This window comes from Pinus tabuliformis, chromosome 9 (assembly GCF_031772625.1).
Source record: "Pinus tabuliformis cultivar Carrire ecotype Pingquan chromosome 9, CPIR1, whole genome shotgun sequence".
Classification (NCBI taxonomy): Eukaryota; Viridiplantae; Streptophyta; class Pinopsida; order Pinales; family Pinaceae; genus Pinus; species Pinus tabuliformis.
Window position 1 is genome coordinate 92,051,527 of NC_142307.1, and position 27,499 is coordinate 92,079,025.

Below are 27,499 nucleotides of genomic sequence, written 5' to 3' on the forward strand. Positions count from 1 at the left end.
TCGAACATGGAAAGACATCGCTTGATTACCGGTCAATAATGAAAACCATTAACAAGCGCGAGAGGAATCACCAATAATGACGATGACCCTCAAGGTACGGCAGTACAATTCACGTGGCGTGAATAAAGGACTTGGCGTCGAACGCCACGCAAAATCTTCTGGTCGAAGGTCATTGATGTATACCTGTCGCCGGAAGTGAGAAACTTGCCATTGAGGCATGCAAGCTTCAAAGTACTGATGGGGGTGTTCCTAGATCGACTTCTTGGATAATGAGCTGAAGTCGACAAGAAGTGATCCGTCAAAGGAGGGCCTTGATGAATCCCACATCAATGACATGGAACGGAGCTAATGATTTAGTGGAGGTGAAACAAACTGTGACATATGATTCAGGGTGGCGATCATGAAATGGATGAAGGAAAATGTATGGTAGTGGATGGGACACGGTTGACACTTTCTGAAATGACCCCTTTTGAACATATAACGACACTGATGTGATGGATTGGTAGCATTACCCCGAATGGATGGTGTGGCGAGGACCATGGTGATGAAACCGGTGAATGAGACAACCCAACCCGATGTGATACGGAAGAAAAGTGTCATGTTCAAGAGTGACTTGCTACCTCTAAACTTTGATGTTCTCCCAATTTTTCCCCAGTCATTTCTGACCAGTACCTCTTTATTTTTGTCAAGCTTGAGGAGGATAACATATGCTTGTTCTATAACCTGCCCTTCGGGCAAGCCCATCGCTAAGATTTAACGAGCCTAGCGATAGGGAAACTCGTTCTCGTCTAAGGACAAGTTTGTCGCTATTTAATCATTTTAACGAGTCTAACGACAAGGAAAACTCGGTCCTTTTCATTTTTAGAGAGTCTAAAAAGGTACAGAAAGTCAACTCCATAATTCCTTTTTCGTCAGCTAATCCCTTAAGTCCGAAAAAGTATAAAACAATACAGAAGGGATGGCTGTTCGGTATTTTTAACGAGCTGAACCAGGCAAGCGCTCGATCCTTTTGTGCAATAATCCCTCAAGTCCAAAAAGATTAAAATTTAGAGGAGGGATAGCGTTCCGGTCATTTTAACGAGCTGGAAGGCCAAAACTCGGCAAACTTTTCATATTTTACGAGTCAGTGAAAAGAGCTGAAAGAAGACTCGTCTTTTGAGGAACGAGTGATAAACAGGGATAGCTACAGATTCCAGGTACAGGTTGGAAATTCCAATCACGGCAGTGTCACAAGGATGGCTAGATGAAATCACTCTTCGCAGCTGTTTCTCAAAAGAGGTAAACACACCAATGGAAGTGAATGATCGGCCAAATGAACGGTGGAGGTGGTGGATGAAAACACGATCAAGGTTCTTATGGCTAATGAATTTACGATCTCAAAAGGTTATTTACCGGTTCATTTTTTCCATGAGCTTGAACTCTGGGGGAAACATTTGCTCACACTTTTCTATTTTTTAACGAGCATAAATTCAGGCCTAAAACTGCTCGAATTTCGCGTTTATTTTTTAACGAGCATGAACTATATGCTAAAACTGCTCGATATACCAGTCATAAGAATGCCTCCTATAAGGACCAATTTTTATAGAGCTTATGCCTTACTACAGCTATGCTCTTATTTTGGCAAATTTTACTTCTGCCCCACAGGCTTTCTTTCATGTAAGTTTGGAAACGGCTAATCTTAAAACCAGATAAATAACCGCCCCTAGCTTGCACTCCAGAAAGTTTGCATGCCCCCAGGTATGGGATAGAATTTCGAGGTTGCCCCTCCTCTCTCCTACTTCTGCTTTTCTTTGGGTGTTCACAGTTATTTGTCATCTTGCTAATCTAATGCTAACGATACTTGTCTTCTCGTTATTTTAAGGGGTCTTACGCAGTACTCAGACTTCCTGTCGGCCCACTTTGAACAAACAGCTATTGTGACAATAGAAGAACACTACTCAAAGATAAAACATTGGTATTATCGAGGGAGGCTTGCCTCTTTCTTATTATCCGAAGAGTGGTTCTATTCGCTGCCGCAAATCAATCTCTTTCTTCGGCGGTGTCTATCATTGGGTTGTCCAAAGATGGTTACCCTCTGTCACAACAATACGGTCTCCTTCTTAGTTTACTGCCCCTGCTTATCCTTCAAAACATATGTTTCGATGGGCGAGGCTTGAATTTAAAGATGGTGACTACTTGTTATAATAAGGGAATTCCTACTTGGGCATTGCCCACTTTTTTAGACAAAGGTGAATGATTCCCAAACACATAACTTTAACAAAAGATCATTATTCCAGAACAACCCCACTTCCTTCGGACGGGGTACGGACTAGTCATGTTCTCCTGCGGAAATTCTTCCTTATACCCGGAGTTTCTTCTGCCCGAAGCAGACCAGGGTGCATGCCCCCTGGGTCCTAGTCTTTCTTTCCGAATTACTCGCGCTCATCGGGAAGGAGGACTGGGGGCGGAGGTGAATCTTGAGTGAACAGACCATTTAGGATTGGTATTTGACTATTTGCGATGCGAGATCCCGGAAATGAAAGCTGGTCTACGAGCTTGACCACCCTTCCTTCGTGTGGAAAACACATTACTCTAAAGAGTGAGGAGACTATCGCTCCCATGCAATAAATATAGTTGCGTCCAAGGAGTAGGTTATAATCCAAGGGTCCTTGAACTACCAACACGTTCATCCTGACGGTCTTCCCCTTCAATGTAACAGGTACATCGGGGAGGATTCCTAATGGTCGACTGGTTCCTTTATCAAAACCTGAGAGATTTCTCAACTCAGGTAAAAGCGCTGGGGAACCCAGTGCTTTCCAAGCAATAGAGGAAAGGATACTCACAGACGCCCCTTCATCAATGATAGTACCAGCCATAACCATTCTATAGATCTGGACAATGATTCTAAATGGTGTACTGGCTGGTAACCGGGGTCTGCCTAGTTGATTCCAATCAAAGGATACAACCAGGTTGCTTGGTGGTGGGACCGAATATACGGCCGGATACGACTCAGATGATGTTCCTTCCTGCGATAAAGGAATGGGCGCATTGCCCGGATGCTCGTCGGAGTCGGTGCTGATAAAGAGAACTTGGATGGTGTCATCCTTGTTCTCATCAGCGAGGGTGTCACATGAAGACGACACTTCGGTGACGGTGTCATTTGAAGACGGGTCTTCAATGACGGAGTCATTGGACGATAGAACCTTTGAAGGAAGAACCGGGTCAACTGCCGTTTCGACCTTTAGACTTTCGTCTGGTCTAGATTCGGTAGGTTCACTCTCAATGACTGACACATCAGCTGACCACTTGAGTGGTCCAACTGGATTTTCAACTATCGAGGGATTAGGCGCGAGTTTTCGGTATCCAGGCGGAAGTTGCACCGGTGACACCGGGCGATCTTCCAAAACACTCTTTGCCTCATCTAAGAATGGACATTTGTGGATGGCATGGTGACCTTCACACAATAGACAGGGTGATCTTGGTCCCCTTCTTCGTCCTTCACTCTCGCTAGTTGAGGGAATGCAATCAACTTGACAACCAGAGGTTGATGCTACCGGATTGTGCAACCTCGGGGACCAGTCCCTTAGTATCCGGGGAATACAAGGACAATCACGATGGAAATGGATCCCTTTGCAAATGACACATGGCGATTTAGGCCCGGTCGGTGCAGTGTGTGGGTTTTTGTCAGTTTTCTTCTGCTTGCCCCCAGTCGCCTTCGCTAGAGGCTCCTTCTGCTTCTTCCCTTTCTTCTTCTTTTCCTTCTTCTCCTTGGGAGGCTGACTTTTGCCAGCTCTACCCTGCGAAGATGAAGGATCAGAGGAAGTATCACAAGAGGTAGAAGGCTGGTGGGTAGTTCTAGATTGTTCTGACAGTTGATTCGACTGCTCAGGATTAGTGGCGATTTGGACAACATTAGTTGAAAAGAGCCAAACAGGAAGGCCGATTGTCAATCCTGGAAGTGACAATGTAGCCATATGAGGCGCACCAACATCTCCCCAAGAGGAGAAGGGATTTGGACTTCCGCCAAGGTTACTTCCTTGGTTGGTGGGCTCCATACTTTTCAACTGAAAGATCAACGTGGGAATAACAGGTGATTATGTTCCGCTTTAAAATAAGTTTTATTTACGACGCTTTTAGACACAAACTTGCTTTTTCATGTTTTAAGAGTCGAGAAAAAGCTAAAGATGACTCTAGTCGCCTTCGATGTATTAACGAGCCCGAAGTGACAAATGCTCGGTTGGACCTTTTCAGTTATAGAGTTTGAAAAGGGCCAAAAGAAACTGCTCTGGAGATCTAGGCAGAGGGTGTGCCAAACCTTTCGCGAAACCACAGAATACGTTTTACGGTACGGGTGGTCGATCTTCGTGAATGCTGTGTTCACTGCATCGCGATCAGTAGGGCGGCTGACACGGTTTCCTAAGGATAAAGGATAAAAGCCTATAGGGGTCTCCCAATATACGCGACGGTACGCGGGAGCTCAAATCCGTGTTAGTGCCACCGACTCTCAGGAGGAATCACCCACCTTCGTAGAGATCGACAGTCACTATGTTTAACGACGCCGGAACACGTCTCTACCTAGACCTCTAGATGTTTGCGTTAAATTCCAAAGCATTGTTATGTAAATTGAGTTTATTTTAATGTTGATCTTCCTTAACAGTTTTCCTTTCAGGTTCGCCACGAGATGTATATATACAACTTCCTATATGCAATCTAAGAATGAGAAGCAAAATCTTTTCAATCTTTCAACTTTGAAAACCTTAATCTACTTGAGGAAAGAGCAAGACACAACGTTTTCCACAGATCAAAGAACACACACTAAAATGCACATTTTTCCTAAATCGTCAAGCATACAGTCAAATGCAAAATGCACAATGCATGTATTTCTTTTTGTTATCCTTAATGTTGATGCTTAACAAAAGGAAACTGTTGCATGATTTTTGAATCAACTTTCAAGTAAAAAATAAACAAGCTTGTCCACAATCAAAAGAACACCTTATGAAAGACTTGTTTTAAATACAAGAAAAGTATAGATTCAAACCATAAAGTGAGAAGCAAACCAATCCAAAACAGCTATGAACAGCAATAACACTAACTCATAAGATCGCAATCTAAGAGGCCATAGCTACTAGGTTCGCTTTTCACAATGGGAAATTGTAACTGAAACAAGAAATACTGAAAGAACGTTTACAATTTCATCACACAACTGAGGCGGAATAATGTCAAGGAGATAAGGTCTACAGCAAATACAATAACCAGCAAGCAATCAGCCAAAAACAAGTGCAAACAGGGCCAAGACACAAAGGAAGAGCTGAGCTAGACTAAGGCCAACTGGACCAGCGCAGGCACTGGTCTGCCAATCTCACTCTCAGCGCAGTTCCCGAAGGGAGCACCTGCACTGTAATGCAGACTGCCTGTGGACAGCCTGCACTGACTTGCGAGAGTTACGTCTACTAAGAATTCCGGGTCATAAAAAGCTCAAAAATGTACTGTTTTGACTGAAATAAAATGCTATGGGTTAAGTACAGGCTAAGGGATGATCAAGAGGATAAAGATCTATCACAAAGAGTAAGGATTCATCTGTAGATTAGCTCTTTAAATCTTGAATTTGCTCAGCAAAGGAGCAAGAGTAGCAAAAACCCTCTACTTCGCTTTTGATAGAGTCAAAAGCTTTTCGATTCGGTACTCCTTTCTTCAAGAAATGAATAGCAAAATACTACAACAACAAGATACTAGGACCTCCCCAGCGGAGTCGCCAGTTTGTTGTGGGGAAAAGTATCCGATGCGGATGACACTAACCCTTTCTAAAGGTGACAGACTTTAGCAACAACTGAATGACAAAGTTTTCATGTTCATCTTTATAAAAGCACAGAGAGAATAGAAAGAGGATCAACCAACCTGGTGTCTTGCGCTTAGTCGATCCTTGTCCTTCTCGCTTTGTATCCCGTTCCCAGCTCTTTACTCTCCAAGCCGATCCAGCTACACACAGAATCTGCACAACAAAAGGGAGCAAACTACGAGATACAAGCAATCATAATTGAAGCATGGATTAGGTTGCATCAAATATACATGTAAACACAAAAGCATCTATGTAAAACAAGTATATAGAAGAACATGTAAACTTTATTGATAGAAAGTAACAGGGTTCCAGAGGAAGTTACAACCAATGATGTTGGCCCCAATCCAGCAACACCTCCTCGGCAGCAAGAACTCTCTTCTTCACCTCTAGTAAAACAATCACCCAATAATCCTGGCAGTATACTAACAGCACCTCCTTGCTTATACAAAATTCCAGCCCCTTTAGACCTCATAGAAGAGCTCTATATATAGGAGAGAAGAGGAAAGGATGAGTCAGCTTGAGACTGACATGAAGCTGCCTTGTGTCCTCTCCATCTTCAGTTAATCTTCAGTTCCTATGTCCACTTGGAGATCCTTGCTTACACATGGTGATCAAGTACCTCTTACTCATCACAGGGCGAATCTCATGACCCAAGTGTCAGTTTGGAAGCTTCCTGGGCAATTGACACCTTGCAGGATGACTGTGCCACTTGGCCAATCTCGCCCAGCGCAGGTAGCCTTCATTGTTTTTGACTTCCAGCGCAGGTACAGAGTGGGACAGTTGCAATACAGCGCAGAAGCTCAGTTAAGCAGCTGACATGATCCAAAATAAGCCTGTTCTGAAGTGTTTTCAGGTGGAGAACTGATTGGAAGTGCTGTTGATTGATGACCTTGTTCTTTTAGGGGTAAGAACAACATGTTTAGGGACTGAGGATCCCTGTAATTATCGACATTTCCTGCTCCTTGACGCGAGGCACAAAAATGTCTATAACACTTAGGGAAATTTTTTGATTCACAAATTGTTGGCTGCGTGGAGCCTGACCCAGGTTCAACATTAGTTAGCCAAACAAATCCCTACACTACTGGCCCTTTCGACATCACCCCGCGGAGCGCAGACCGAAGTCTCACCTGAAGCAGTATGTGGGGATGTTGGAACCAATTTTTCGCACCCTAAGATGGTCATGATGTCGGTTTATACCCTCTATTCCTACTTTCACGTAGGTCACTAAGCTCTGAGGCTCTGTCAGTCTAGACCTTATTCCATCCTTCAATACCTCCATGAAGGAGTACGATTGACCTTTGTGTAGCCCTAACCTGTGGTCAAGGTACTTTCCCACTACTATGACAACATAATGTACAGGTTCCCAAGTTATCTTAATTGTTTTACTTATCTTACTAAACAATCAAAGTTAGCACCGTGTAAATTGAAAATCTCACTTACATTCAATTAACCAACATAATTACATACACTCATGCATCACATAAGCATTGTAAATGAAATCCATACACAATATGACAAGATGCATTGATAGGAAATAAACACACAAAAATTGTGAAATAATTCTCTTTATTGATATCTTTAGATTACTATAGACTCTATCTGCCCTACGCACACACATATCTTCGCAATATTTCATCAAAACCCATTTTGTATAGATGCCCAACAATGACAGAAAATTTTGCCACACACACCACTAACTCCTTCTTCTACTGGATGGTGTAACTTTCTGGGGCAGTTCCTGTCATTAGGTAGTGTATGATATCTTCAAAATGACCATCCACAACATGCACAGGAAATAGTTGTGCGTCAGGTAATCCCTCCTCCAAATTAGTGGGCTCTTCCCCTGTTTCAATGTGCAACAGATGGTCTGGTCCCACGTTCATTAATCAAGTCTTCACAATGACTTCAATGATGATGATGAAGATGGTGGTGGCTAACGTCCACTGAGACCAAATTGGTCTATAGGACCTATAATTTTTTTAGTTTTTAATTATCTAGCTCCTCATATTTCTTGGTGAGATTGGTGCTATAGCTTTCTTTTTTTTCTCTACGATCTTCTAACTTCCTTTATCTTGCATCTCCTTCATCTCTTCTGGTTCTTGGGACATTGGTGTCTTAGCTTCGCGATCTATTGTGTTCATCCTTTTGAAGATAGCCAGAGAAGAATTTTGGTCTAGGAGATCTACTTTGTTGTTAAATAAAGATTTATTTTGTGCGATATTCGAATCCTCATAACTGTTGATTTTTTGGGTAGGGCTTTCTCCCTGCTTGTCTTGAGATTTGTTTCTTTCTTGCCTGATTTCTTGTGATTCAGAGTTTTCTCTAGAGTATTCTTATTTGATGACAATGAATTGCTATTTTTGTGCTCCTTCCCACCATGTAGATCTGTGGTGGTTTTTTCTAGCATAATTTTTTTGGGAGGCTTTTGGGCAATTTTTGGCTAGATGGCCTATCTCAAAGCAGGATCGACATTTGAAGAGGATACTTTCATAATCGAGTTTCTGGTTCCACACGTAGTCTTTACATGTTAGGTTTATTTCAGCTGGGAATCATGTGCTGAAGTCCATTTCCACACAGATACGTGCATAGGTGGTTCTAGCATATTCCTCTATTTCTGGGCACCTGCAGTAAAATTTCCCAATTGCATTTCCAATGGCTTTTAGCGAGGAGAGATTCCAGAGATGCAAGGGTAGGCTTGGCAATCTCACCCAAACTAGTGCTGAGGTTATGACTGTTGTAGAGCGATCGAATGATGGGTTCCATGGCTTCATGAATAGGCCTAATTTTTCCCAAAACCAAGGGTCAAAATCTAGAATACATTGTCTGATTTTAGGATTCTCAAAATCTACTATATAAAAACCCCTAGCATAAGGGTAGATATTAATTTCATTAGAAATGACAGGCTTCCATACCTCCGAGATCCAAATGTGGAGAGCTGTCAGCCATGGCCAAAAACCACTGAACCAGCATATTATGGCACTTTCAGAAAACTTCAAAGCCTCATCGAGTGAGGCCTGGACCACCTGGGTAGTGGGAGCTAAGGCTTCACTGACGATATGGGCAGGATCTTACCCTCTAGAAGTGGATGAGCGAGTAGCTATTTTCACAAAGCTGGGAGCTATATTTTACTTTCCCATAGAACCCAACTGCAGAGAATAAGATAGAAGATAAGATTAGATCTAGATCTAGCCATAAAATATTAGATCTAGAACCTAGATGCCTAGATCTAAATCTAGAATTATTTAGGTTTAAAAAGAAGAAATAGATGCATTACAATGTACTAAAAGCATCCCCACTTAGTCGTGAAGGTTGTCTTGCTGCTATCCTCTAGTGTGATTTTGATCGGATGGTACCCAAAGAACCCATCAGTGAATGAATATGCTTCCTGGCCACCTACCTTATCCAATACCTCATCAGTGAATGGATTTGGGAAAGGATCATGTATGCAAGCGTCATTCAACTTCCTGAGATCTACGCATATCCTTATTTCATCCTTCTGCTTCTTTTCCTATACCACCATTGGGCTTACCCAATCAGATTCTTTTATGGTCTCAATGATTCCTTCCACAAGCATCTTGTCTAGCTCTAGGTGGGACTTCTCCTTGTACTTTGGATTGAGGTGGTAAGGTCTTTGCTTAACCGGCTTCGCTTCAGGTTTTAACATGATATTCATAATTCCAAGGTCTACTATTATCCCTTTTAGCTCCGTAAACTTGGTAGGAAACAAATCCTAGTATTTGTGGAGCAATTCAGTAACCTTATCCACCATTGCATCATCCCAATAATCTCCAATATTCGTGAATTTGGGCTCCGCCTGTTATCACTCAGGTTGTCCCTTGGCTCCTTAAGGGATACGACCGAGGTAACCACAAACCAATCTTTGAACTGCAGGTGCTAGCCCACCTGCAATCAGAGAGGGATCTCTCTTTATGATTTAGCTTTGTTGAAGATGATATTAGGCTAGTTATTGAGTTCAATGGGTTTTGTTTATGTTTTGGTGGGAAGGAGGATGCTTTCAAGTAGAGATGCAATGCATAGTGTGGTAAGTTTCAAACCATTGGGCATGGAGTCATGGAGTAAGACTGCTGGTGCGTTTTCTTGGTCACAAGAGGAATATGGAGCAGGATAGCTGCTCATGAAACAACATTTAAGTTTAAAAGGATGGAATGAGGTATAAGGAATGAGAGGCAACAAAGAATCTCTCACTCAGCTTAACAGAGGGAAGGTGAATGAGCTCTATCTAGGAGCAATTAAGAATCCCTAGATAATTGTCAAACATGGTGAATCAGGGGAAATATGAGCCAAAAAGGAATCCATATTCATTACCAATTCAGAGGAAAACATTAAGAAACAACAGACATTGAGCATAGAGTGCATTCAAGCAAGTTCTAAGCTAATCTTTCTTTCTGTTATTTAGATGGTGATACATGTATAATATCATCATATATCAATGAAAACAGAGGTAGGAGGCACTTATTGGATCATGTAGCAGCACAAGAATTCCACCATTCACTCTTAAAACCATTAACAACACATCAAACAGTCCATCCTCCAAGCTTTTAGCAGTCTTTGATTAAAGAAATCATATCAGATACAGAGCGAGTCTCTAGAGGAGGAATACAACCAACCAACCCCTAAAACAGTCTCAGAGGGTGGTATATAAAGAGAAATAGTTACAGACTTGCCCTTGAACAGGTGTCAAGGGATAAAATATCTCAAAACATCTATCAAAACAGATCCCAAAGAGATCTGTGCAATAACTGCTTCTAATGCTAAGTTGTGCTGGAAATAAATGCTATAAAATATCTAAAACAGGTGTTCATGAGGCAACAGCCTCATAAAAATGGCTTTCTAAGGCTGCGCATGGTCCTGTAGCTTCAAAAATGGACTAAAGAATTCCTTGAGCCACGTGCTGTCCTCTTTGTCATAACTGTGCATTTTAGAAAGCAGCGCCGCTCCAAAAATATGACTGGGTTCATTGTGTTTGCCAATATCTTCTTTGAAAACCCTTATCTATGCCTTCAAGTGGTCCTGCTGCCTTAAATGGCAAAAACTGTGAGTTGGTGAGCCATTACGGCTCAATGATGCTTTGCTGAATCTGCTGGGGCCCCTTTTGCTTCATCTACCTTGGGAAATCTTGACTGATACTCTTTGCCGCTTCCTGATACTCTTTGGCATGGACCTGGTCCCTTCTTGACCTTCGAATGCCTTTGAATTGTCCAATCATCTCATTACTGGCCGCTGCTTGGCCCAAATCCCTGTTGAGAAGCCCCCTGTCGCTTAAGGGAGCTTATCGGCCCTTGCCGATGAAGAAATGCCTGTATTGGGCGCACTCTGGGCGATGAGCGAACTGAAAACAACAAAGGAAACCAACCCCTTTCTTTACCTCTGGGTGGGCACGGGCGCCTTGTATAAAACTGTTCAAACCATTAAATCCTGGCCGTTGGACCCGGCGCAGGTCGATCCAATGGCCCAGATCTCATCGCAATATCGGCGTCGGGGCGGACCGGGGGGCGGCCACATAAAACCTCCGAAATGCCACGGACCCGAAATCCTTTGAGGCCTTCTTTATTTCATTTCGGGTTCGGCCCATCGGCTGAACCCAAATCAGTGGTGCTACAATGGGAATGGGTTCGCGGACCCGAAAACTTTAAGCGCTGCTTTTACTTTTTTCGGCTCCACCATATCGGGAGCCTTCCCTTTCGCTGTGCAACGGGCTCCTTTTGGACTCAAAAATTTATATGTCGTGCCTTATTACTTTTCGGCTCCGCCAGTTGGAGCCACATGGGAGTGATGCGATATGGGGGGCCGCGCGACAAGATCTGGACTGTCAGATCTAGGCCCGATCCAGCGGCCCAAGATCCATTGGCGGATCGGAGATCGGCGGGATGTATGCATTTTGGGAAAAAGGTAAGGCTAATGAATTCGGAGGTGCTCCCTTTAGCATTTTGAATGGTTTTTTGAGGTTTCGGAAGGGGTCCGAAAGCCCGAAAAGGAGGGATTTTATGCCTTGAGGGACTTTTAATGGATTTTGAGGGTTTTTTATGTTTTTGAATGATTTTCATGGTTTTTGAGAAGAATTTAATGGCCAAAAAAGGGGTTTATGCCTTTGAAAGATAAACCAAGGCAAAAAGGATGATTTTTATACATATGAAGGAAAATTATGCATAGGAATGAGTCCTAATGCATTAGGAGATGGCCTTATGAGGAAAATGAGGCTCTATATTCTAAAACAAGAAATTGAAACCTAGGGAGGCCAAGATTAAGCTGTTTGGCCTTCCCTTAACTGAAAACTCATCAAAAATGGATCAACTTATCAAAAATGGAACACAGCAGTGGCACTTAGACTAGCACACTCTCATGGACATTTCTCTGGCCTCTGTAGCAAATATGGAGCATTGCAGCATGCATAGTACGACATATTTGGCATGTAAAAATGTCGATCATGAAAGATGAGTAACCTGCTGCAGCAGGAGGCTAACAGTGGCTCCACTTGGGGATGGATTTTCCTTGTGAAAAGCCAAGAACAGCAGGTCAGACTGCCTTGGTTTTGAATTATTGTTGTATCCTGAAAACTTCCCTTTGCTGACTGCTTTATTGTATGTACATATGACAACAGACTTGAAGAGCTTAGGGCCTTCACTTCGGGCTTCAACTGCAGCAAGTTTTCTATCCAAACAGAAAACTAAAATCCTACCTACATACTCTAATCAACACTTACTTTGCTGGTTAGGTGAAATGAAACAGCCAATGCAGCCACTCAAGTATTATAAACATCAATGAGCTTTGCTGCTTGTGCTTGCTGGTGCTTGAAATGGAGATCTTGCCATCAGATATAGCTTTGTTAATCTTTGAGAAGATCAGGAAACTGCTGACCTCCTTTGCCGAATCTGAAAACTGAACAAATGGGTCCTGCAACATATATACATTACTGTTGAGCTGAATTAAAGAGCTGTACAAAGGTTTAGGATGACTATCATGCCTTTGGATTGGGAAATCACCAGCATCTTGATTTTGAGCCTTACAGCTTGCTAATGGAATAGAGTAGTGATTTATTTCATCACTCAGCCTGTCAACAGATGGATCGTACAGACCCTAGAATGATACTTGCAATTAATTACAAACAGGCTCAGATGGCACTTGACAAATTTGCACTTGCTGCTCCTCTTTTTCTTCAAATAACTCAGATGACTGAAAACGAAGAGGCAGGGGATCTACTTGGATCATTTGATCATCAGCAGCTGCTTCCGAGTCTTCTTCTTCAATCTGACATTCAATGGCACTTTGGGGCTACAAATCTAGAGGTAATGCATTAGGAGCAAGGATTTGACTCTCCTCTAGATGATCAATATCAACATTTGATGACACTTGATTATTCACTGCATGATAATTGTCCCTAATAAACTGAAAAGAATCAAAACAAAATGGCAAAGTTCCTGCGCTTGTTTCAAAATTTTCTTCACTTTCCTCCTTTACTTCATAGCTGAAATGAATGGGTTGGCCATCGATTTCAGGCTGCTGATCCTGAACTGTGCTTTCTGCCAAAATAGGCTCTGACTCCTCTACAAGGCTGATTTGGACGTTAGGCACATGATCATCCTTATATTGATGATACTTGGGTAGACAACTAAAAGAAGAAAAGCAATTATATTCATACAATAGATTGGTAGATTCATCCATATATTGCTCAGAAACTGAAGTCTCATCTTTGAAAGTAGTTCTTCTCTCAGCTCTTGCTCTGTTTCGTTTGGCAATCAGATTTGCCTCCACACTGACAGCTACATTCTGCATGTCTGCTAAGGTTTGAGGGGCTCTTTCCCTTAATTGATAGGCCATGTCGATATCAAAACCATCAGGGAATTTATACATAGCAAGATCAGGTGGAGGCCTAAGGTTCTGTGGGATTGCATTGTAAACATTGTTAAATCTTGCACAATAGTCTAAGACAGCCTCTTGAGGGCCTCTTTTGATAGTATCATATTCTGATAATATGTGCAGTGGATCTCTCTTTTTCTCCCATCTGTTAAGGAATGTTTGGTAAAGGGCCTGTGGGTCAGCTATGGAATTTGCAGGAAGAGCTCTAAACCACAGCCTTACATCTCCATTTCAACTCTGGACAAAAATCTTCATTCTTATAGCATCATCATCTATTTCATAAATCTCAAAATAGTCCTGCATTTTTTTGGTATGTTGCAGGGCAGTGCAAGAACCAGTACCATCAAAATATGTGATTTTGGTTTGATAATCTTGAAGCATAGCCCCTAGATTTGGAGGTAACTGTAAAGGTGCATAACGATTAGCCATATTTGATGGGATAAATGGAATAGCAGGAAGAAACAGAACAACTGGGATGGAAATAGAAGGAGTTGGAGTATAGCTTTGCTGAACTGTTTCAGAGGAAACTTAAAGATTTTTCCTTTCAGGTCCGTTCCTCCAGTGGAGTCTTGATTGAAAAATGATGTGGAGTCGCCAGGTGGATGATTTAACCTTTGGTGTGCCTGATCTCTGTCCACCATCAAAGATAAGAACTAAACGTGGAAAAGTTCTGAAGAAAAGGAGCACTTTCTCCAGAAAACGAGATTTCCTCTTTGGAGCCAGCAAGATTTGTCCCCAGTGGAGTCGCCATTATGTTATCACTCAGGTTGTCCCTTGGCTCCTTAAGGGATACGACCGAGGTAACCACAAACCAATCTTTGGACTGTAGGTGCTAGCCCACCTGCAATCAGAGAGGGCTCTCTCTTTATGATTTAGCTTTGTTGAAGATGATATTAGGCTAGTTATTGAGTTGAAGGGGTTTTGTTTATGTTTTGGTGGGAAGGAGGATGCTTTCAGGTAGAGAGGCAATGCATAGTGTGGTAAGTTTCAAACCATTGGGCACGGAGTCATGGAGTAAGACTGCTGGTGCGTTTTCTTGGTCACAAGAGGAATATGGAGCAGGATAGCTACTCACGAAAAAACATTTAAGTTTAAAATGATGGAATGAGGGCTAAGGAATGAGAGGCAACAAAGAATCTCTCACTCAACTTAACAGAGGGAAGGTGAATGAGCTCTATCTAGGAGCAATTAAGAATCCCTAGATAATTGTCAAACATGGTGAATCAGGGGAAATATGAGCCAAAAAGGAATCCATATTCATTACCAATTCAGAGGAAAACATTAAGAAACAACAGACATTGAGCATAGAGTGCATTCAAGCAAGTTCTAAGCTAATCTTTCTTTCTGCTATTTAGATGGCGATACATGTATAATATCAACATATATCAATGAAAACAGAGGTAGGAGGCACTTATTGGATCATGTAGCAGCACAATAATTCCACCATTCACTCTTCAAACCCTTAACAACACATCAAACAGTCCATCCTCCAAGCTTTTAGCAGTCTTTGATTAAAGAAATCATATCAGATATAGAGTGAGTCTCTAGAGGAGGCATACAACCAACCAACCCCTAAAACAGTCTCAGAGGGTGGTATATAAATGTTATAGCTCCAAATCTCACTCTTATGGTTTGCGATGCTGCACTCATGGCCTAGGGCAACCCCTCCTTCCAGACCTGGTCCAAAAATTTAAAAAACAGTGTTTTATTCCCTATACGTGACATTGCCCTGAGTTAAATGCGTGTACACGCGGGTCTGTCATACCCAACCCACGTGTATCTATTAAAACACTTAAAAAAATAATAAATTCCTCTTTTTCGGGCGGAGATCGCAGGTTTTACCTGCTGGATCACCTGTTAGTGCCCGTGGCCCAACTGTTCCCAACCAACTCCTAACTAAAAAACTACTTTGGAGAGGGTATAAAAAGACACCAAAGGGAAGGCCAAGGGGAGAGAGAAGAGAGCAAGATTATTATGCTGAGATTTTTCCCTTAGACCAGGTCTGAAGTCCTTGGTGCTTTCTGCACTTCCCCCATTTTGCATAGGAAACCCTTGTTTCCATGTGTATTGGTGATCATTCATCCTTGACATCATCATTGAGTAAGACTTGGAAGGAGCTCTTGTTGGAGGCTTGAGGCTGGAACGAATCCGGGAGGAAGCTTTGCTTGGAGCCTGCTGAAGGTGTTCAGGTGATATCTTTCCGATATATGTACTTTATTTGCCTTTATATATAAAGAAACACGTCTTTGTTCCCGAAACAATCTTTCTTTATGCTTATGAGATTCTTGTCTTGAATTCTTATGCAAGTGGTTACTTAAAGATTTTTATAACTAACTTTATAGCATAAAGATGGTTTATACATAAGTTTCTGTACATGTATTGTTGTGTTCTTTGATTTGTTTGTCTTGCAGGTCAAAGAAAGAAGAAGGGAACTCCAAGAAGGGTTTGCACCCTAACGGTCTTCTCGAACGTAGGACCTTAGGTATGTACCCTAAACATTAGAATTTGCTTAAAAGTAAAAATGATGGCTGTGTGTGTGTGTTTCTTTGAATAAGCAATTTTCAGTATGGTAGAGTCTTAGCCCAAAGGACCCTAGGGGTACTTTCCCTTCAACCAGAATTGGTGACTCCGCTGGGGACAACACTCTTGTTGTTCCTAGTTTGGGTAGTCTTCAAGCCAATCAAGGCTCAGCCCCTCTGTTTGTTGGCTCTGACTGTCTGATATTTTCTTGAACTCCAAGCTTTTCAGTTTTTTCAGTCTGTGTTTTTTTATTTTTCTTGAAAGACGTCAGATACGCTCTTTTTCTGGATTACAGAAGCGTATATACGCAAGTTGCACTAAGTGAACCCGCATATACTCAGGTTTCCTTAGTTACAGTCACGTGTACACGCATTCTGCAAATAATTGCAGGCGCGTATATCACATAATTTTCAAGATTTGTAAATTTTCTTTTGGTTGAATGTTCGTCTGGTAGTTTGGGTCAGTTTTAAGCAGTTATTTTCCAGTAACAGTTCTCTGTTTGACAGGGGGCATCTTGTTCTGAACTCTTTCTAGTTATAAGGAGTATTAGTCTTATTTTTGTTGATTGCAAGCGTCATTGATTTTTGACACACACGATTTCTGTTTAAGAATCTTGATTGCTCTGTTTCGACAGAGTGAGAAGATTGGGTTCAATCTTTGTGTCCATTTTGCCTTCATGACATTTTTGTTTACTTAACGAAATCATTTTTTATGACCATTTGCTCCTTCGTTTCGGGAAATTTGTTTGTTACCATTTTCTTGAAACTTGTCTTTTGATATTTTGGACTTTCATTGCTGCTTTTGATTGTCAAAAGCTATTTCAAACACATTTTATTTTTGTTGAGTTTTCATCATTTGAAAGGTGTCAATTCACAAAAGTGTTGGGTTGCTTGTTTATCAATCATTGGTGTCAGTATTTTTGAGAGCTTTCCTTTGAAAAAGACTTTTTGGTTTGATTGAAAGAAAATATTTTGAAAGTTTTTGAGTTTCGCTTTCTTAAACTTGCTTCTCATTTGATTTCCTTTTTTGCGAAGTGAAAGTGCTTTGTTTTTTATCTTAGAACTTGTTTTTATTGTTTGGACGAAATGATTGGTAACACATCATCTTCTATCTAAGCATTTTAGTGGCAAGACAAAATTTGGTAAAGCAGCAACTTTCCTTCTTTGTTTTTAGAAGTAGTCTTTAAATCTTGCATCCACATATAGTTCTTGCATTAGGGTAAGATTTGCATCTCTTTTTAGGCATATTTAGTTTTGTTAGTTTTTGTGAGTGTGGAGTCTGAAAAGAAAAAGAAAATTTGTTTATATTACAAGTGCCTCTGAACCTCATAGAAATTGCTCTTCATCGAAAACAAAAGTGCATGTGCATGTAGCTAAGTTTTATTAATTTCTTTTGCGTCCATAAAACACCACAAGTTTCACCTCCATTACCTTCTGACTTAAAGAACAGCCTAATAAAATCAAGCGCTTAATTAAAATCCACTAGAACCTTTTTGTTTTAGTTATTACACCAACAAGTTTAGGATTTTAGGGCCTTGGATTAGGCGAGTGGAGAGTTAACTCTCCAAGGCCACATAAAACGTCAAACATAAGAGTCTGATTAACGAGAGTAAATCCAATAGCATTAGGAAGACCAGGAAAGCTCCGGATCTGGGAGTTAAGCATGAGGGTCTGTGAAGACAGGGAAGAGAGATACCCCCTCTCCTACTTGTCCGAACTTACCTCACGACTGTTCCGCCTGGATTCTGCGACGAGTTGGTACCCATAGTTGCCTCTCCTAGGGATCTGCATAGGTGGCTGTGGAGGGGAATCCCGTGGCACCTGAGGTCGACGTTGTATCACTCTCGACAGTACTTCTGGAGGGCACCCTTACGAAGCTTGGGGGCTTGCACCGGTGCAGGCTGTTGTTAGGAGGTCAGCGTAACTTCCTCTGATACCTTCGCTGATAGGACTGGGCCCTCATCATCCCAGACTATCTTCGGAAGGCCCTTTGATTCACTTTCTCATATTTTGGTGTCCGGTCTCAATCACCCGGAGCGGAAATACTTGAAAGTTGTTTGACTGGCTGTATCTTTAGGAACTTTATAGTGTGTGCTCTGTGCTCCTAGTCGGCTTAGCTTTTAATTTTTTGAGTCTTTAGTTAGATCATAACAAAAAATTCAAAGTGGCTGACCGGTCTCCAAGACGGTCTCGAAGACTTCGTGGTCTCTCGCCACCTAGTTTAGAGCCTTCTCCTAGAAGGCGCAGAGGGGATACTACCGGTGGGGTCCGTCCCACGCCGGTTGATGCATCGGGGATTGATCCTCCTCTCGGGGATATTAGCGGCCAAGCAAGGCCTGGCACTTTTGAACAAGAGAGGGACACTCCAGTCCTTTCTCGAGTTCGCTTTCAAGCGGAGAATAACGTAGAGGTAGAAGAACTTTCAGAATCATTAGTGATTCCAAATTCTCCACTACCATCTAGTTATCCAGACGTATTGCAATACGTTGGGACTCCGTCGCATAGACCAGCGAGTCCAGGTTACGCTACGCGCTTACCTTTTATGGTCACTACTGGAAGCATGGCTTCTACGAGTGCTGCGACTATGCAAACCCCAACATCGGTGCAAGGGGGAGGAACCATTTCCATCCCCTCTGCTTCCTTGTTCGGATCGTTTGCTAGCACATCTTTGGTGGGGTCTACCTCCATTCCGTCCACGAGTGGAAATGCCCAAACCAATGCTTTTAGTACTGGTTCCTTCCTTTTTGGCACCTAATCACAGGGTATTCCATCGGTTCCGTTCAATGCCGCTACGTCCATGATGGGCGGATCGGCTTCATTCTAGGGTTTTCCTTTTGGAAGTGGTCATATCCCACATTCCAACCCAACGGTAGGATCCATGCCTTTTTCTTCAATAGGACAAAGCAACAATCCTTTCCAAGGTTGGAATAACCCTGGGGTTAGTAGCGCAGGAACTGCGAATCCATTTATCGGCCAACGAGGAAGTAGGCTGTATTCCACGGTTAGCATGTTTCAAAGTATTCCTCCCCTCGCTTCGGCTTGGAACCCATATCAGGGGTTATCAACTCCTTACCATTCTTTAGGAGGAAACTTTGCAGGCTATGGAGGTTATACGACAGGAGTTGGTCAAACTCTGAATTTTGCTGGACCACAAGGCTTGCCTTTTGGTTCAGCTGGTTCTACTGGTCACTTGGGGCAGCCTGGTGCCTCCCAAATCCCAGGACAATCTTTTCAGAACTTTGGGAGTTCTGCCCAGTCTGGGTGGAATCCCCTAGGTCCTCCTAGGCTTCCGTTTCTGGCAACGTTAAACTTGCCAGATCTCACTAAGCTAACGAACGACCCTATCAGATACAATCCGGCCTGGCCTCCGGTCCCAACCAAACTCCCTTCGGACATTCCAAAATTCGAAGGGAAGAGTGGTGAAGATCCGGGCGATCATGTAACCACATTCCATTTGTGGTGCTCATCCAACTCCCTCATCGAAGATTCGGTTAGGTTGAGACTCTTTCAGCGCACTTTGACTGGTAATGCGGCTAAATGGTATATAGAGTTGCCAGGGGGCAGCTTTACATCGTTCGAAGACTTAGCCAATATCTTCTTGAATCACTTCCAGTTGCCTGTCCGCTATGATGCTGGAACTGAACTTCTAGCCACCTTTCGTCAGGATAAGGCAACCCACATTTCTGATCACATTCAGGAATGGAGACGGAGAAAAAGGCTCATTAAAGCTGAAATCCCTCTGGAGTACCGTCTAGAGTGGTTTTTGAAGTCTTTGCAACCCGAGATCTCCAAGGATGTCTCCATGTCTGGGGTCTATTCTGAGGAGCAAGCCATTTTCAGGGCCCAGCAGTTAGAACTGATTTACTCTCAGTCTAGGATCCTCCAAAAGTACTTGCCAGATGCTCCTGGATTTAAGGTTGATTTAGCTAAGCTAAAGCCAGGTCCGCACGTGGATGGTGTCGTGGGGTCAGTAGACTCGACTACAGTGAACTTGTTGAATCAATTGCAGCAGTTGTCATTACAAACTGCTCCTAACAACCAAGTCACAATGTCTAATCCTCAAGCTTCCCAAAATTCTTCCATTAACGCCGTCCAATCCGATAACCCCAAAGGAAATCAAAATTCCAATGGGAAAAAGAAAGGACGTGGTAAGAAGAAGAACTCGGATGGGAAGCCCGATGCAAATAAATCCGGCAACAACGCTGGTGGTGGTAAAGGTGAGTCGAGAAAGAAAGTTAAGTTCCCTTGCAAGTTATGCAGTGGGGACCATCTAACTCATCTTTGCCCTAGAATTGAAGACGCTCAGCGCTTGTTAGGACAGCAAGGGACTTCTAGTTCGCAAGCTGTGTTAACTAACCCGTTTCCCCAAGGGCAGCAACTTCTTGCTGGCACGAATTCGAATCCTGGGACCTCCTCAGGGGGCAACCAGGAAGGGGAAAAAGCATCAAATGTTTTTATGATGGGTTCAAACGTTAACGTGACTACTCGGTCACGTGATTATGGTGAAGCTGAAACATCTAAGGATAAAACTGTTCCCGGAGGTAATGACCTTCATATTGAGCGACCTCCTGTTGAGACTATACCTAGGATACCGAAAGGTTCCGCCAAACGCGCGACGATTAACCCTAATGCTAGGGCCGCCCAAAATTACTCCATTGTGGAGGATTTGGCTCAAAGCCCGTGTGCTATGTCCGCTTTGGAGGTTCTCCAGTCGTGTCCGTCTCAGAGAAGTGCTTTACTCTCCGCCATTGGAGCAGTCGATCCAGCTAACTCTTTAGTGCTCTCTTTTGACATGTCAAATGTCAAAAAGAGACTCCCTCATCATATGGCTTTTCAGATAAAGTCAACATACCGAAAAATCAATATTTTTCGCACCGTTATAGATGAAGGAGCTTCCACGTGTGTCATGTCCATGTCATGTTGGAAGGCTATTGGTTCACCTTCGGCTGTTCCTTCGCCAACCGTCTTAACTGCATTTGATGGCCATTCTCACAAGCCGCATGGGATTATCCCGGCCTTTCCTATATGTGTTGGAGGGAAGGTCGTTAATATCGAAGTTGAAGTCGTAGATGCTAACCTAGATTATAATCTCCTATTAGGAAGGAACTGGGTGTACGAGATGGAAGCCGTTATATCGACTCTGTTTCGTGTCATTTGCTTTCCTCATGAGGGGAAAATCGTTAAGGTTGATCAATTGGACTATTCTCCAATCGATCCTCAAGCAACTTCCGACTCTACTGTTCCTTTGGTGGATAACCCTCGCCCGCCGACTGAGAATTTAGGAGTAGGGATGTATTCCTCATTGATGGGTACGTTTGATCTTCCCTCTCCTTTTGCAAGAATCAATGCTATTTCATCATCCAAGGAGTCTTGTCGAGAAGAGTTCTTTCGAACTCATTATTTTTCCGACCCTTGGACCTTGCCTTCACCTACGACCACATTAGTTGAAGGACAAGTTAATGGAATGGAATTTCCTATATCTGCAGCTAAGCTTAGATATCAGTATATCGTAGACTCTGCAGATCACCATTCTACTCCTTTTTCCGAAGAGGAGTTAGATGGTCATGTGGCCCCCGCTTGGAGCTTTGATTCTAACTCTGCCTTGGACTGCTTAGATTCGGTTCTACCTTCTGAAGAAGCAATCCTCGAAGTAATGATGGGTATAGATCGACCTTGGGAAGACTTACACCATCGTTCATATTTTCTTCCTCCATTGCAGGAAGTGGAATCTAGATTCTCCGAGCTCGTTGGTAGTGATGTTTGTACGGTATCGAACCCTTTGGCTCCAACACACACACGTGCTGAAGGTAATATGTCGGTAATTTCAAAGACGATACCTATAAACATCTCTAAGGATCCTAACATCATTGAGAATATCTTCATCGGAATTGAGTGTTCCCCTGAAGAAATTCAAATTTACACCGACCTATTCAAGGAATATCGCGATGTATTTGCTTGGTCTTATGAGGAAATGCCCGGCATTGATCCTTCTATAGTCCAACATGAGATCAAGACGTACGAAAACGTAAAACCGATTCGTCAAAGGCTTCAACCGGTTAACCCTAGGAAAGCAGCGGCTATTAAAGCTGAGGTTGAAAAGCTGCTAAGGGCGGGTTTTATATACCCTGTTCCTCTTACGGATTGGGTTTCGAATCCAGTCCCTGTGGACAAAAAGCAAGGAACAATCCACGTATGCATCGATTTTAGGGACTTAAACAAGGCTTGTCCAAAAGAAAATTACCCCACGCCATTTATTGATCAAATTATTGACGAGTGTGCGGGTAATGAGATTTTCTCCTTTATGGATGGTTTCTCAGGTTATAATCAAATCTCTATTCGTCCTGAGGATCAGCATAAGACTGCCTTCATATGTCCCTGGGGTACCTTTGCATATCGAAAGATGCCCTTTGGTCTTAAAAATGCTGGAGCCACGTTTCAGCGGGCCATGTCCTACGCTTTCCACGACATCAAACATGTCATCGAAGCATACCTAGATGATCTCGCTGCTCGCTCTCGAAAGAGAACAGATCACCCTAGTCATCTTCGATTAGTCTTTGAGCGATGTCATTTCTATAAAATCCGGTTGAATCCCAATAAGTGCGTTTTCGCGGTTACATCCGGTTGGTTGTTAGGGTTTATAGTGTCCAATGAAGGGATCCGGGTTGATCCCTTCAAGGTAGAGGCAATAGTTCAGTTGCCTCCCCCGTCCTCAATCCGTCAACTTCAAAGTCTTCAAGGGAAGGCCAATTTCTTGAGACGGTTTATAGCAAATTACGCCGAGATCACTAAAGGGTTCATGCGTTTGCTACGGAAAGGAGTTCCATTTGTGTGGGACGACTTTGCGCAGCGGTTGTTTGATGCTTTGAAAAAGGCATTAGTCTCTGCCCCGCTTTTGAGTCCACCGGATTATGGTAGAGACTTCCTTTTATATCTCGCTGCAGCGGAATCTACCATTGGTATGGTTCTAGTTCAGGAAGACGATGCTCTCGTCGAGCACGTGATTTATTATTTGAGCCGAGGCTTAATAGGCCCTGAACTCCGCTATTCTCCGGTTGAGAAGTTAGCCTTGGCAGCTGTCCATGCTGTCCAGAGGCTCCGTCATTATATTTTGCTACGCAAAACTTTTGTCTTAGCGGCAGTCGATCCATTTCAATTTGTCCTCAGTAGGCGAGTGATTGGGGGCAAATATAATAGATGGATAGTCATTTTACAAGAATTCGACCTCGAGTTCTTGTCAGCCAAGTCTAAGAAATCTATGGTCTTCGCGGAGCTAATTTCTGAGCTTCCTTGTGGAGAGGATACTGTTTATGAGGAAAGTTTACCCGACGAACATATATTCCTCATCTCTTCACAAGACCCTTGGTACGGAGATATCATTGTTTATCTCCAGACTTCGAAGTTTCCCTCTACTTTCTCCAAGGATGAACGTCGCAAGTTACGTCACCTGGCTAAAAACTATGTTATCATTGGTGACACATTATACCGTCGAGGGGTTGATTCAATTCTTCGACGTTGTTTAACCTTAGAGGAAGCAGAGTCTGTTCTCAATGACTGCCACAGTGGAGCTTGTGGTGGTCATCTATCAGGGCTTGCTACAACCCAGCGCATCTTACGTGTCGGCTAATTTTGGCCTTCACTCTTTAAGGACTGTGTGGAAGCGGTCAAACGCTGTCACCCGTGTCAAATTTTTACTCGCAAGATGCGCGTGCATCCAGCTCCCCTTTTTCCCGTTGTCACTGTCGGTCCCTTCACTAAGTGGGGTATTGATTTTACTACTTGTAATCCGCCTTCAGCGGCGAATCACAAGTACATTATCGTGGCTGTAGACTACTTCACGAAGTGGGCTGAGGCCATGCCTACTTATAAGAACGATAGTGACACGACAGCTTTGTTTCTTTTCAATCAAGTTATCTCAAGATTCGGTATCCCAAGAGAGATTGTCACTGACCATGGCAGTCATTTCCAAAATCAGCTAATGTCCGAATTGGCTCTTAAATTAGGTTTCCGTCAGGAGCATTCGTCTCCTTACTATCCTCAGGCCAATGGACAGATCGAGGCGGTCAATAAAACTCTTAAGACGATACTCCAATGGAAAATCGATAAAAATTGGTCCAATTGGCACATTATGTTGTATCCAGCTCTTTGGGCATACCGAACCTCCGTCAAAACGGCTACTGGTTTTACTCCTTTTCAGTTGGTTTACGGGATGGAATCTATCTTTCCGGTCGAATGTGAAATTCCATCTCTGAAATTGGCTGTCGAGCTTCTTCCTGAGACTTCGAGTCTCGAGGAGCGCTTAGTTCACCTGGAACATCTCGATGAGCAGCGTCGAGATGCCGCCACGATGAATGAGGCCCATAAGAAAAGGGTCAAAACTCAGTATGATAAGTCTGTCCGTCCTCGTGTCTTTTCTGAAGGTGACCTTGTCTTGGTCTATGACCAAGGTAAGGATGCCTTGGGGGCAGGCAAATTCAAGCCTATGTGGTACGGTCCTTTCATTATCAAACGAGTCTTAGAAAAAGGATCGTATGAGTTAATTGATTTCGAAGGAAACAAGCTGGCGGAGCCCCGAAATGGGCTCTATTTAAAGAAGTATTTTGCTTAGTTTTACCAGGCAATGACTTCTTTGTATTTTATGTATATTTGTACATATATTGTCGAGCGTTTTCTGATATCAGCACTTTTTGGTCTGCTTTGGCAGGTGTTGATGGATGATTTGGTTTATTTTGGGTACGCCGATGGTGCTAGTCGGCACACTCGGAATCTTGCTTCCGCAGCTTGGGTACTTTATTATCCAACTGATCAATTGATGGTATCGAGAGGCGTGTGTATCGGTCCTGCTTCAAACAATATGGCCGAGTATACAGCTGTTATCAATTTATTATCCGAGGCAATCTCTTATGGGATCGACTCGTTGGTAGTATATCTTGATTCTCAATTGATAGTGTCTCAGTTAAATAACATTTATCGGGTTAGAGATCCATTATTATATCGCCAATATTTAAGGGTGAGGTTGTTGCAAAGATCATTTATTTACATTAATTATTTGCACATACCAAGATCTCAAAATTGGTTAGCTGATTCTATCGCTAATCAAGCATTAGACTGGCATATCAATCATTCATCATCATAAAATCATATATCAAAAAGTCAAGCTGTATATATATATATATATATCGCAAAGCGTCTCGAGTGTACATATGTGTGTCCAAAAATATACAAAATTGGGACTCAAATGCCCATAATCATGCCAGGCATATCTAACGCCTCGACTCTGGATGAGCAGCTAAATAACTAACTATAGCAGTGGCCACGCGCCGAAAAACGCGAACCCAGTCACGTGGCATCCCAACCACATGACGCTGCATATCTGGAGGAAGGTCCTCTATCTCGGCCATCGGTACTTGGTAACTCAGTCTCGCCAAGTGTCGCTGGACGTTGTTGAGGGTCCTTTCCGCATCCACAGCCGCCTCTTCAGCTCCTTGGCCATGCCGTCCATGCCGCGGGAATCCATCTGGTCGTACGGGCCCAATGTCTGGAACATGATCATCATATTAGTCGTTTGAATCTCATCAAAAAATATTTTTCAAAGTTCATTATTATATTTGAAAAATCCAAAAAATCATAAAATCATAAAAATCAAAAATCTTACCAATCTCACCCCATGCTGCATCCGGTGGTAACACTAGATCGGGATCTCCTCGGAAATCCAGTCCGGCATAGGGGTAGTCATCTATGGCAATGATCTGTTGCTCCCACCAAGCAAAAAGGTCATCGTCGAATGCATTCCTTGGCACTTCCCCACCTCCCAGACGTTTCATCAAGTCAGCCCACCGGCCCATGCGTGGATCACGTGGACTACTGATGGGAACTGCTACCCTGGGGCGGAGTGCGGGAACCTTCTCGAAGAAGAAAGTGCATAAAATGGTTCCGTACCCGAAGTTCTTGGTCTGTCCCCTCTTGATAGAAGCAAGTTGTTCCTTCATGTTGGCAAGTAAAGGAGTACACCAGTCAAACACCGTGGTGAGACAGTCCACTGCTACGCTCATGATTACCTGTGATGCCTGATGTAGTGAGGATGATCCGTTCACTCGAGCTATGGTGAACAAAATTATCCGCAGTGACAAACTCGCCACCTGTGGGATAGAGATCTGGCTCCCGACCTTCCGATGACCCGGGCAGTAAATCTGTACATAGTCATCCACACTGAGGCTATTCCGTGTCCTGCCCCGGGAGTGCACGACCTCTCCCCTCCGGGAAAGGCCCGTGATAAAATATATATCTTCCACTTCTACCCTGAGTGGCATCTGATCAATGATGAATGCTTCCTCATCGACATCCCAATAATCAATGAGTCTCTCGAGCAGACGCACGTTTGCTTTCATATTTGGCAACTTGAAGAATTTTAACAATCCGCATCCCCGTAGGGCATCTAATGCCTCATCATTGTTCATGACTTCATTATCTACAGCTGAGTGCTCTCTTTCACGCCATGTGACAGTCATCCTGGAAGAAAAAATCATTTTCATCCGTTAGTTTTTTGTATAAAATTAGTTTGCTGCGCACACGCGGGTTCACTTGTATACAGTCGCGTGTAGGGCCGTCGTATACGCGAGTTCTATATAGCCAACCCGCGTGTACGCCGCAAAGCGATTTTTTGCAAAAGTCTAACGGTGAAACATTAATTAAACTTCCTAAAAACTATCACAATTAATTGCAAGACAAGTTTAGTGCTTACCTGGAAGTTTTCGGCAAGTTTGAACGGTTGAATAAGTCACGGGGAAGTTTGCTCCTTTTGCTCCACAATTTTTGCTATCCAAGTCAAACGGTGAAAATGGTAAGTCAAAAATTTCTTTTTATAAGTTTTGAAAATGCAAATTTTTTCAAAATTTTATTTTGTTTGGTTTCATGTCACTTTTAACTTGGGAGCTTGGAATGTCGAGATTGGGTTGTTTTTCAGGAAATTTTGGACATTTTTCGATGGTTCGAGATGATTCCATGACTGCTGACCCGTCATGGCAGGTATTGTGTTCTCACTGGCATATAGGTTAGGGACACCATTTTTCCGTTGCATTATGCATACTAGCCTCCATTTGACCGATACATCTGCCGTAGGGTCGACCCCATCATGTTATGGTTTGTAAGCCATTTTCACTCGCCGATTCTTTAAATCATGGCATGATGGTAGTGCCATCCTTTTACATGGGCATCCTAGTTAGCACCTCACTGACATTTGTTGCCCATGCTGCTTCGTTTTCAGTAGGCTCGGGAGTCCTCTGTAGTCCCGCCA